The sequence below is a fragment of the Thermobia domestica genome, unplaced genomic scaffold (genome assembly GCF_964235325.1).
Source record: "Thermobia domestica unplaced genomic scaffold, izTheDome1.hap1.1 HAP1_SCAFFOLD_160, whole genome shotgun sequence".
Taxonomy (NCBI): domain Eukaryota; kingdom Metazoa; phylum Arthropoda; class Insecta; order Zygentoma; family Lepismatidae; genus Thermobia; species Thermobia domestica.
Window position 1 is genome coordinate 308,381 of NW_027655903.1, and position 13,864 is coordinate 322,244.

At 35.0% G+C, this 13,864-nt stretch overlaps 1 protein-coding gene across 1 annotated transcript in view; it reads left to right on the forward strand.

Annotated features, from left to right (window-relative positions):
• The window catches only part of LOC145676478 (uncharacterized), a gene marked incomplete at its 3' end in the record, with an annotated part of 259,061 nt that overhangs the window by 93,455 nt on the left and 151,742 nt on the right, over positions 1–13,864 (forward strand). The gene's annotated exons all lie outside the window — the stretch shown is intronic.

Sequence of the window (13,864 nt, forward strand, 5' to 3'; positions counted from 1 at the left end):
TACTTTTTTTTAAGTATGGGAGGACGAATAAATATGAAATTATATTTGAATTATTTAAGACATGTCGTTGTGGCAGGAATCAAATAAATGAATGTTTGAATTCGAATAGTTTACATTGTTCATCAACTTTACAATTCTGTAGTAATGTTGCAGTTGATATTTTGGGCTATTTTAAGGTCGCCGGTCTGTTCGGGTCACCAGATCTGCCTGGGTCTCCGAGTCTGTCCGGATCACCGGGTCTATCTGGATCTCCGAGTCTGTCTGGGTCATTGTGTCTGTCTGGGTCTCCGAGTCTGTCCGGGTCACCAGGTCTGTCTCCGGGTCATCCAAAGACGAGAGTGTTAGCGACTACACTACACTCCGGTTCACCGGGTCTATCTGTGTAATGTGATTTCAACAGGTCTGTTTGAGTCTCCGATTCTCTCCGGGTCAGACTAGGTCTGAGAAGCGAGACCCAGATGACCAGGACAAAAGTCAACCCAAGTGACCTGGTGATCCAATACTCATTTCATCATTGGATTTTTTTTTTTTTTTAATTTTCATACTCACCGAGAACAACAAGTGTGTTTCTATTTTCATTCTAACAAAGATGATTCTATCCCTCTTTTCTTCTAATGTCTCTCTGAATCTTTATAATTTTCTTTCTTTCTCTTTTGTCAACCTTAAAGGGCATTTTTAGGTTTACTCGAGAATTTACGTTTAATGAAATGTTAACACACAATACGATTGTGTTCTTGCCTTCGCGACAGAAAACCTGGATTCAATTCCTGATGTCAATATACGCCACACAACAGTATAGCCAGTAAGTTCGTTTTTCTCTTTCACAATCGATTATAAACATTCTTCATTTGCTATATTTGTGATAAACATATAACAAATGATCTAAGTCCGCATCTTAATGAGATCGGTTCTACAAAAGAGGTGAGCTCCGAAAAATTAATTAATGTGTTGTGATTAATAAATTATGATTCCATCTTGAATTGAACACACGAACATTCGACTTCGAGTAATAATACACATCATTAACCTACGATAAATTTTTGCAGTAAACTCTCCTCGCTACTGTTGTGTTTAGCGCATGCACTTTTGGTACACGTAGTCGCTCGTTCGATTCTCGGTGGGAAAGTACAAAAGATTAACTTCACAATCACTCACTCTTATTAGTTATCCGTCTTCTTTTTAGTCTAAAGAGTTTCACCGTAGCATTATTTTCTTTTAAATACAGTATGCCCAGAGCTGTTATGATTTCGACCAGTCTGTCCTGACCTGGGAAGCGAGTCCCAGACTCGATTGTTCTGGACAAAATCGTGACCGAAGTAACGTGGTGAACCGTGACTGCTGCATAATGTGGTGACACCATGAGTGTTCCCTATTTTTACAAAGAAAAAAAAATAACTATCTCTGTTCTGTATACTAAAGTAATTATAATATGCAGAGTAAGTATTGTCACAAAAAATATCACTTCCTTCTTCCTATCCAAGGCAGAAAATTACATTTTTATTTCTCCAATGGAACATTGAACTTTGAAAGCTTAATCAAAAGGCAATTTTCAGGCATGATTACTCTCTTTCTGTCCAGAACAATCTTCATTGTTTCCTTAAAAAAATAAAATAAGGGAAAGCGATAAATTTAAGTGATGTCAATAGAACGAATCTTTAAAAAAAAAAAGAAAAGAAAAGAAAAGAAAAGAAAAGAAAAGAAAAGAAAAGAAAAGAAAAGAAAAAAGGCTCTATAATATTCCCTATCATCGAAGAGTTCTGTTCAGTGAAGCATATATCATAAGTTGATTACTTGCATAATCTTCGCTACCAATCTGTCAGTGACACCGAAAACAAAGAATAAGGTTTAAAAAAAAAAAAAAGACAGGAAATTGACTTTTGTTTATTTAGGATCCAATAGCTATTTTCTTTGGAAGATGTATTTCTGTCCTACACTTTTTTTTTTATTATTATTTTTCATTTGCCAAGAAGACATGTTTGCTTTTCATTCATTCAGCTCTATTTTTTAAAAAAATAAAAAAAGCTTTTTTCTTCAAAATTTTGCGCCAGAAACTTTATTCGGATAATTAGCAAAAAGGATTTAACTGAAATTACAAAACTGCTAGGGAATGAAGGGTTATTTTTTTTTCTTTAAAATAGTACCTTTCTTGAACAACCATTAATTTCTTCGGGTGACTGAATTCAGCACTGCCAAAGCTTCTCGAATAATAATAATAATAATAATAATAATAATAATAATAATAATAATAATAATAATAATAATAATAATAATAATAATAATAATAATAATAATATGTTTGAATTTCTGCTGAACATTGTCATTTCTTTCTTTCGTTACATTATGATCAGTGCAACTTCTGATATTTTTCTTTGTAACCTTAATTGAGGATTTATGTTTTTAGATACAGATCTAGGTACCAATCACCTTTATCAGTGAGTTTTGTTATAATAAGTAATTATTTTATAATATATCATGAAAAATAATGGACGATAGTGAAAGATGGTGTATGAATCTCGCTCCAAAATACCATTCTTCTTTCTAATTTCCCATTCAAAAGTATTTTTTATTTTTTTAAATTAATAGTATTACTTAGATATCGCCTGTTGCTTTGTAGTAAATTCATTGCTCTGTCCGCTAGCTCACCCTTAGTGTATAGGGTCTCGGGTTCGACTCCCAGTGAGAGAACTTTGAAATGTGAACTCGCGATCCACATTAAACTGTAGGTCCACGTCTCACATGACCACAGTACTAAAAAAAAGGCGATGACCCCGCGTAGTGTAGTCGCTAATGCTCTCGCCTTCGGTGCGAGCAGTCTCTGGCTCGATTCCCGGTGGGGACACTCGGTCGAAAGAGTGTAATAGCTTTTTCAGGACAGCCATCTTGAGTGAGGTTTTTTCCTGGGTTTCTCTCATTCACACTATGCAAATGCCGGGATGGTACCTAACATATTGGTCCCAAGCCGCTACCTTCCTTTCCCAATCCTTTCTTCCTTCCCTTTCAGCAGATAGTGTGTGCTCGCCGAGGGACGTCATCCCTCATATACGTGATGGCTAAATAACCTTAGAATTCCTAATTCTCATATAGCCCCAATATTGAAAAGGCACTTCACTTGAAAAAGAAAAAAAAACTTTCCTGGGAAGGAAACCAATATTATTCCACTTTTGTAACATTCAATTTACTCAGCAATTAGCGCAGATAATACAAATAAATGTAATCTTTTTCATCTTCCACATTTATTTTTCTCTTATACTTCCTGTTCTAATGTGAGAGCAACTCGACAAAGACATCTTTGATTAAACCTCCTTTGATAACAACCGAAGAAGCTTTTCATGCCCTACATTGCTTGTTGTACTGTAATATTATCTTTATTGCATTTCTCATAATTACAAGTTGTTAAGTTAGATCCTACTTCAACAATTCTTATCTGATCAATTTGTCTTTCTTCTTCCCTCTGGGACACTATAAATCGTTTATTGTTTTATTTCCCATTGAAAAAAAAAAAACCGTTAACTGATTAAAATCAAACAAAAGGAAACACAGAATAAAAAGACAAAAAAAATATTCTTATGTTCATCAAAAGTTACACTGATCAAAATCTAACCAAAGAAAGAAATGACAAGAGCTCACCAGAAGTTGCCATCCAAAGACTTATTTATTCAAAGCAATTGTCAGGGAAATATTATACATTTGTGATAATGATAGTGTTTCTTTTTATGCTTCTCGGAGTCTGAAAGAAAGGAACAAGAAAAGTGGAAGTGTTGCAGTCTTAATCCTGTACTAGCTATCAACTTGTATCTTTTGATGTCCTCTATCGGAGGTTGAGTGTGAGAGGGCTAGTCATCATTATCAAGTGCAGAGTGCAATATATTACACCGAGCAAAGAAGTCAGGGGCAAGGAATTATGAGGAAAACCGGTTCTATGTTCTTTTTCTTCTTCTTCTTCTTCTTTATCTGGTAGCACAGCATCAGCAAGCTGTATGTGTAATGGGTGGATATCAAATCTAAGATTGTCCTCCTCTTTTTCTTCTTTCTTTCTTCTCGTTCACTTTCGTTCTCCAATTTTTCCTCCTACATGCATCAAAAGAGCGGCCAAGCATAAAGGCTAGATGATGATTTTATGACTTCCTTGAGTTACTGCCAATGAAATGATTTAATTAGTCGTGTTATACGTGTGAACATGTAAGTGTTTCGTTAAAGCAGATATAGAAATAAACGGAAAATAATGCCAAGTAAAGATCGGATCTTATCAATTAGTGACTACAAAACAGTGACGTGAGTTTCCTTAAGTCCTACACTCCAAAGTGTTAACAGTATGAACACAGTAGGTCCTAAATTTTAGGTTTTCTTCTTCAACACTAAATAGTTTTTAGGACTTCTGCACTTTCTGAGTTTTGCAGCTAAACTATCTTCAGGACTTTTGCGTACTTCAACTTCCACATTTGTGCATCTAGATGAATTTTAGGACTTCTGCAGTTTAGAACTTAAGTAACATTATGAATTGTAGAACTTCAGTACTTAAAGACTCTTGCTGCTCTTTAGGATTTACTCAGATAGACGATTTTAGCATTTCTGCTGCTTTTTATGACGTGCACTTTAGAACTTACGCAGCTGAATAATTTTAGGACTTCTGTTGCTCTTTAGGACTTATGCAGCTAGATAATTTTAGGACTTCTGCTGCTCTTTAGCACTTATGCAGCTAGATAATTTTAGGACTTCTGCTGCTCTTTAGCACTTATGCAGCTAGATAATTTTAGGACTTCTGCTGCTCTTTAGCACTTATGCAGCTAGATAATTTTAGGACTTCTGCTGCTCTTTAGCACTTATGCAGCTAGATAATTTTAGGACTTCTGCTGCTCTTTAGGACTTATGCAGCTAGATAATTTTAGGACTTCTGCTGCTCTTTAGGACTTATGCAGCTAGATAATTTTAGGACTTCTGCTGCTCTTTAGGGCTTATGCAGCAAAATAATTTTAGGACTTCTGCTGCTCTTTAGGACTTATGCAGCTAAATAATTTTAGGACTTCTGCTGCTCTTTAGGACTTACTCAACTAGATTATTTTAGGACTTCAGCACTCAAGCCTTTCCGTATGTATGTGACGTTCACTATAGCTTAGGGCTTCTGGAGCGTATATCTAGAAAACATTCGTGACACATATGTAAAGCAAAATAAAGACAATTAGCTGGATAAACAAATAGAAGAAGTGTTATGAAATGTTGGGGGGAAAAGGACGAAGGAAAGTAGAAGTAGCTTAGGACATCACTTCAGAAGAAATTGCCTTATTAGTTATGGTATAATGGAAAGAGGGTGATTTTGTTAGTGACTTCTTGAGGTCATCCTCCACTACACGCTTCTATTTAAATATTCAAGAATCAAGGGGAAGACAATCAAATTCTCTTTAATTCATTGTGTGGAATAAAGTTTTAGATTGGGAACGAAAAGAAGATGATTTGCAAGAGGCACTAACTTGAGTGAGAAGTTGAATAAAAGATGTAATAAGAAAGTAAACAAGAAGAAGACGAACAAGCCCTTGACTTAAGTAAGGAGTTCAACAGAAACAGGAAGAAAGCGAACATATCCTACGAAGTGTATGAAGAAGGAATGTGAATAAGTAAGATTTTTTCTTGGCGCGCCGGTAAGAGAATGGAAGAAGAGTGAAGACACTTAAATATCATATTTGGGTAGAATATTGAAAGAAGTGAAATAGATATGAAAACTAGAATATCACAGGCGAAGCAGACATTCTACAAAAGAAAAGGACTTTACTTGCATTGGTTTAATTGCAATCATAAAACATCAATTGAATCGTTGAATTCGAAAACCGATCATCTCCATCAAAGCTAATTTGAGATTAGTGACAAACAAAACTCAATTTATCAATATGTATCTGACATATAGGGTTATTTTCATTTTTGGAAAGTAGAAAAATGTCAGTTCTACGGTCCGAAAATGAAAACAGCCCCATACTATATCAGATACATATTGACTAATTTAGTTTTGTTTGTCGCTCCTCTCAAATTAGCTTCGATGGAGATGACCGGTTTTCGAACTCAACGATTCAATTTCTTTAGAAGTTAATGTCTCTTTTCAGCACCAAAGCTATAAAAGATGGAATTGCTGCTTTTTAAAAAAATGTCTTCAAGTTTAATGTCCCACGATTATTCCCTTTAAGCTCAGGGAGACGATGATTAAAGCAAATGAATCATGATGGAAGAATTGGTGGAATGAGAAAGGGAAAAGAAACGAGAGTATCCCGAGAAAAACCCACGGATACGATGTTGTCCACCGCAAACTTACTTGGCCGGGGATCGAACCAGGGGTCTCTCGCACGAGAGATAAACTCTCTACCACTGAGCCACCGCCTTTCTTTCAGAAAATGTTGCAAAATCAAAATCTGAGGAGGTTTCCATCTAAAGGACGTGCCCTGTACAAGAGTGTCATGGAGTCGCAATTTAATTTAACTTAGCTTCGGGAGACGGAAGGAAGTCTGACCAACTCTGGGAGGCTTAGCCAAAGTGGAAGTATGAAGGGCCGAGAGGGAATCCTTCTCTGGAAATATGCCTGAAAGAAGAAATGCTGTCTGGATTATATCTAGAAAGTAAACCATATGAACAGTTAAAATACCTGCAATAAATAAATAGAAAATGTATCACTTCCATATTCATCACCAACCTTTCCTTGAGGAGAGAAGAAAACACCTTCCTTTGGCGCCACTTATTGTTAGCCACCGGTTACCCTAATCATCATCATCAACATTATCATAGATATTCTTTCATTACTGGCGGCTAGCTTGATGCAAACTAACATTCCACGCTCCACACCTCTCAACCAACATCGTCGCCCGGACGCGACGTAGCAATTCTTTGTTTTAAACTTTTAATGCCATCCATTAATTGTAGCATCTTCCATCTTCCCTCTTTTTCCTTCTATTATGATTTTTATGATACAATTTCTTCTCAGGCAGCCTCCCAACCACCATTTCTTCTTTTTCTTAATTACGTCGAAAGTGTTCTCGTTCTTTCATAAGACTTTCTCATTCGTTTTCCATTGAATCCATCTAATGTCTATTCTTCTCCACACTCACTTACATTTCAAAAACTTCCAATATGTTTTCGTCACTTTTGCGTAGCATTCATGCTTCTACCCGATAGAGTACACTATACACCACACACATAACAATTTATGAATATTTTCCTTAACTTCTATATTCAAGGACTCACAAAATAAATTTTTCTTCTTCCTAAAAGTTTCTATCGTCGTTCTTATCCTTACTTTTAGTTCACTTCCGCAATTATGTCTTCTCTGTTACTTACAGTTAGTATATACAACCTATCCACATAGCACGACGTGTCCAGAGGACGTTTTACAGGAAGGGTGCAAAATCATAAAGAGTCGAAGGGGGAGGAAAAGAGAAGTGTAAAAAAAAAAAAAAAAAAAAAAAGTTATTCGCATTGGAATGTTTCGACATAGAAAGTTCACATATATTGAACATCCATTTAATTACTAAGATATGTAAGAATTAGCATACCGGTAAACACTAGTTTTCCCATTAATTACAAATGAAATACGTGCATGCTAATTACTTATGAATTATTGTAATTAATTTGCAAACTTCTGAAACCCGTGTCACTTTATTCACCATGAGCTCAATGAGTTATTAGTAGGGGGAGTTTTCTTCCACAATATTAAATAGGGAAATTCCTCCCCCATAACTCCTCCAGGATTTCGTAATCTGCTTACAGGTTCCATATTTATCCCGGAACATTTAGAATCACATTAGAAGCATTAAGGATTATGGGAACTAGTTGTTTCCTATAAGCCTTCGGTTCGCCCTCACCGCTGCTCTAGTGGCTAATGCGTACATCTTTGGTGCACGTGGTCACGGGTTCGATTCCCGGTAGGACAGCAGAGAAAATTCAATTTCACAATCTTTCGCTTTCAATTTCATTACTCATCCGTCTCCTTTACCCTAAAAGGTCATAACCACGGAACGTCAAACTAAAAAAGGGGGGATAACTAGTGTCAGACATAGTACGGGGCCTGTGGCGCCAGGTCCTTCCAAGTTTTGAGTGACAAAAATAAGTGAATTTATTTATATGTATATTTTGGGAAGTTTATAGTAAACTCATGATATACCTATCATAGTCTGCGTTCTGGCTGTCTCCTTCCCAATTTGTATTTTCTAGATCCACCACTGACAGTAACACTAGTTAGAATAACTGGGTTTTCGATGTGGTTAAACTGACTGATATAGAAGATAGATAAATAAGAAGATTTGTAAGGATAGTTCACCTACTACGTATTTAATAGAAGATAAAAGCGGTATCGGAATGCATAATTTCTATCGTCTTCTCTATATTTAGATACTGCAAGTGCAATAGAATACAGTATTTTGAATAACATCCTGACCTTCATAAGATGCCACTGTTGTATGTACGTACCTGGCACGAACCATATAGAACCAGTTCGCCTGTTCTGCATAGAATACAAAGAAACAATTTCAAAATGACATTTATTTCTCGCGTTTGAAATTTATGGAAAATTAGCGTGTACCTTATGGCCAAAAGATTTCCTTTAAAAACAAGAAAGAAAGAAAAATCTTCCGTTTGGTACCTAGAGCTTCTGTTCCCTTGTGACGTTTTTAAAAACAGGTGTTTGTAATTTTTCCCTAGAGATAGGAAAGTTGTGCATAGCTTTGAAGTAAACAGTTCTCCGTTGTTTTTCTGCCTGACGTGTATGTTCTTCCTCTATCTAATAGCCGTTTGCAACGTAAGTAGCTTAGAATATTCTATTTTGCGGTGTAGTGATCGGACCGTTGCATATAACGTAGGTATAAACAAAATATTACTATTGTTGTATACACCTACATGAATGCAAATGGTTGTGACAATTGTTACACTATTTACTCGCTTCCGTTCTAAATTTAGGTCAAATTTTGGAGTTCTCTCTTTCATGTTGCAATTATTTTTCGTCTACATCTATTGACTTATTATTATTTTTACATTTTTCTACATTTATTGATTTGATTTTCTCTACAATTTGCAATTGATTTTTCTTCTACATCTATTGACTTGATTTTCTTTACATTTTGCAATTTATTTTTCTCCTACATCTATTGACTTGATTTTCTTTACATGTTGCAATTTGTTTTTCTTCTAAATGTATGGACTTGATTTTCTTTACGTTTTGTAATTTATTTTTCTTTTACATCCATTGGCTTGATTTTCTTTGCATTTTGCAATTTATTTTTCTAATACATCTACTATCTTGATTTCTTTATTTTTGCATGTTTTTCTTCTGCGCTTATTAACTTGATTTTGTTAAACATTTTTGCATTTTTTTATGTCTACTGAGTTCGTATGATTTTAACTTGTACAATTATTTTTTCTCCTACGTTTACTGATTTTATTTTCTTTAAACTTTGACAATAGTTTTGTTTTAAATCTTTACTGTCTTGATTCTCTTTAAGTTCTGCAATTACGTGTACTTTTTCTTCTATATCTGTACTTTCTTGATTTTCTTCAAAATTTTTGCAATTAATTTTTCTCCTACGTCTATACTGTATTATTTTCTTCGCATTTTGTAATTATTATTTTTTGCTACTACATCTACTGACTAAATTTTGGATTGTTTTGAATGTTGTCTGCTGAAGGACATTGACGGAGAAGGCACCAACCAACCATATTCTAGTCTCACATAATGGGCGAAATGTCAGGAGGCCATGCAGGCCAAGAGAGTCTGGTTCTCATTGTTCTTCAAATAAGAGTTGCACATTCCATTGTTCATGTGGCATCTAAGTGCGTATCTAATATTTTCCAGCTAATTGTTGCCACAGTAGAGTTAACATTCTGAGTTTCGAGAAAATAACCTGAAATTAACCTTTGTAGGTACTGCAATAGTGATGACACTGTAAAAACGGCATGGGTAAATCACATCTTCTTTTAGAAAACATTGTGCAAAACAGTTTCTTTTCCTTCCTGCAATTATACTTAATAATAGTAATCTATCCTCTGCTTTTTACAAATATTTGTTTCCGCTATATTTATAAATATATACTGCTCTAATTTAGGTGATTCTTGTTTCGAAATGTGTTTTAAAAAGTTACTGCCTCGCGTCCAGAATCACTTAAGAAATGAGTTATATCCTATGTAAACTACTTGTACTATCAGTGGAATCAGCATCAAGGAAAGTTTATAGGCTATGTAGCTATCCAAGTCTTTAACAAGGAGTTGTAGAGAATTGTGTCCTACTATATTTTGTGGAGTAACGTATAATGTATGTAAGAACAGAGGTACACATACTATCTATGTAAAACAGAGTTATAAATAATTCCAATTTGCTCTTCGCGGACGACCCACTGATGTGTAACTAGTTTAGGTACAGCAATAACCGTTAGATGGTAGCACAAGGATTTTTTGATACTATGTACACAGTATATACATGGTGTACTAAATTTTCTTTCTTCGAGCAGGTGTGTCGTAATGTAAATAATAATCTTAGTTTCCTACAATCTTTTACAAGATCAAAGCTATTGAATCTTCAGAAGTTTTCTGTAGGGTGGACAGCAACCCAAAACATTCAGTTGAAAAAAAAAAAAAAAGAATAAAACAAGAATTTAGTGAAGGCAGATAGCATATAGTAGTAACACAGCTCCACCCTTGAAACCAAAAGCTGCCATGACACCAATATTCAAGTTGCATTATGTACTCCTTTGATGCTTCTTCAGTCGTCTTGGTTGTGATAGGGTTCACCAATTACATGACCAGGACACGTGCTCGCTCAGTCATCATCTCTTTCATCTAAAAAGAGAGAAAAAATGAGGGAAATAGGATCCTATTGTTGCGTAACAATAACGATAATAAAACAAAATAAAGTAAAGCCGAGATATAAAAGTGTGACGGGAAGAGTTGGTGAAGCTTGTTTCCGGCTGTTGACGTAGATCGTTGCATTTTCCAATCTCACATCTGCAACACTAACTAACCTTGATTCAACCTTGGTCAACTGACAGACTAAATGCTTCACTAGGTTTTCCATTACCAGAAAGGGAAGGGAATTTTAAAAAGAAAAATAGAAAGGTTATCCTTCGTTCTAATGAACCGTCAAATGTTTCAATTACATACCATACCAGTATGAATTTTTGTGATGCGACACAATACCGTGCTAAGGCTACAAAAACGGTGTCCATAGTTGCTAGTTTACGGGAAGAGTTTTTATTTTTGTTGTAATGTTATCCCGGAAAACCAGGATTCTCCCCGATTCACGGGTTAGAGGAATTCTTCTGGTCGACATTTTCAAGCTCTCGTACTGTATTTTCGGCAAGAAAGGAAATTATTATTACTAAATATTAAGATTCACGTTGGCATGAAATAACAAAAATAAATATTTTTTTCTATATCACAAACACGGATGATAATGTGAAACAAAGTAGGAAAAATCGATGACAATTATATTTTAAAAAAATAATAATATTGTTATTCTACAAATCGTCCGTTTAAGCTGGTAAATGATTTTGAATGTGTCCATGTGCAGCTTTTTATTAAGCGTTAAATCCGTATTGTCATCATGAAACGGAAAATTTATATTATGCAGTCATGACGCGGATCCAGGATGGGGCTAAAACATAGTTTATCCAGTGTAACGTAGGATTGAAGCTCATTTTATCCTGTGTATATCTGAGCGACAAAGGGGGGCTATATTCTCTATAGCTCCCCTTGAATCCGCGCCTGATGCACTCCAAGAATTGTGAACCTTCATTTTTATGACAGAAACTATAACAATTTCACACAAATATTCATTTTCTAATTTATGTCGTAGTCAAATACTATTCGGCTTAAAAAGAAAATTAAGCCAATACGTCTTGCACCATTTCAGTGAAAAACATTTTTGGGCCAATGCTGTGAAACAACTAGAAGTGTCATTTATGAATTACTTAACCAGAGCTTGAAACAACCATGAAAAAATAAAATGGCATTTAAAAGGGGAGGAGGTACTTCTAAAGTACTCTGTTTTGGATAATAATTTTATTTAGTTTCCGGAAAGTTAACTTAAGTTTTCCATCTAGAAAGCCCATTGAGGCCCCTTATTTCCAACTGAAATAAAATGTCAAAGCGCACATGGTCTTTTTGTCATCAATTCTACGACCAGTCTCCAGTAATATACCATGTGGTCCTAGTGAATTGATTTGTGTTGTTGACAACATAAAAGACACCCCAAGAAAATGTCGGGTTTTCTAGAGATATTTATAACTAAACTTTAACTCTACTTGATACTTAAAGAGAATCGTTCTGTCACGAAGGAAAGACGATGGTATATTGTTTTAATCGCAAAAGTATCTTATCTCACTAATAAATTATATGACCATAGAAGCATTACATTTTGCCACCCAATTTTGTATCGACTTTCTAATGATTTTTGTGTCGCAAACAGCGATGTGATATCGCTCATGGCTGCCAACTGTACGGGTTTGCCCCGTATTATTCGGATTTAACAACTCAGATACGAGCATACGGAGCAATAATTCGATTAGTATTGTTAGCATTTAGCAAAATTAATTTGGAAAACCTCTCAGTTGGTTTAATGTTACTAATATTTTGAATCATGCTAAAGTTAACGTAAACATTGACAAGCTGTAGCGAGATTGATCAGTCTTCGTTTGTTGGTTGTAAATGGTTAAAAGTTTTTGAAGCTATACCTGACTCAACAGAGTTGTTTAATTTTGCCTCATTTGTATTATCAATACCTGCAAACAATTCATTTTGTGAGTGTTTAGTATGATGGGAAATGCTTGGACTGGTGCAAGAAACTTTGTCTGAAAATTTACTGACACCTGAACTAATGGTAAAAATTTACTTTCACATGACCTACAAAGAATTTTACTTTTGTGTAAAAAAAAAAAAAAAAAAAAAAAAAAAAAAAAAAAAAAAAAAACCTGCTGTATTGAAAAGTGCTAAAAAAAAAAAAGGAAAACGAGTATAAGTTTAAGTCTGTTCAGAAATAAATGTTAATTACAGTTGCAAATCAACCTTATTTTGTTTCTCTAACAAATGTTGCTAAACATAGATTAAAAAAAAAAAAAAAAAAAAACATACATGGATATGTTTAACTGAAATCAGGTTCTAATTTAACGAACCTGAATTTGGAGGACAAGCTGTGAATGTACGGGTGAGCAGGTTTGAAAATTTGACAGCCCTGATACCGCTTTAATAAACGCGTGTCACTGTTACAGCTATGTGTGCCACACACATTGATTTTCAGGTATTTTCACGCAACTAAGATATAAACTATTGTTTTAGGCTACAAGAGAATTACTTTTCTCAAATTTTAGCCTAAATTAAAAATTCGGCTTATATACATGATAATACGGTACTTGTTCAGGGTTGCAGAATTTTTCGCCATATAGAAGAGTCCCAAACACATCTATCATTACTGTAGGGATGTGCTACTATCGAAAATAGCTCGAGATCTCCTTTTGTGGCTAAGTGTACGTGTCTGGAGTGGGAGAACCTGGGTTCGATTCCCGTCGGGAGTTCATGTGGTTCGGATTCCACCTTAATCAGTAGGCCCACGTCTCAAATAGCCTTGCTGCTGAAAGAGACGTTAAAAACTAATAGAAGTCAAATCAAATCGAAAATAGTTTGAGAAGCACTGTCTAAAGATTCTCTTGTTCTGATCTGCCTAAACCTCTTGAAGTTTTTCTTCCTTTTTTCACACTCTGTATATACTTATTTAATACCCCCCCCCCCAAAAAAAAAAGTAAAAAATAAAACAAAGATTACTCTGGCTGTAATTGCGCTTTAGTAATATAGTCATCATTATTGCGTCTACCCTACTATTTCATGCATTGTTAGGTACAAATTAAAGTTTTTA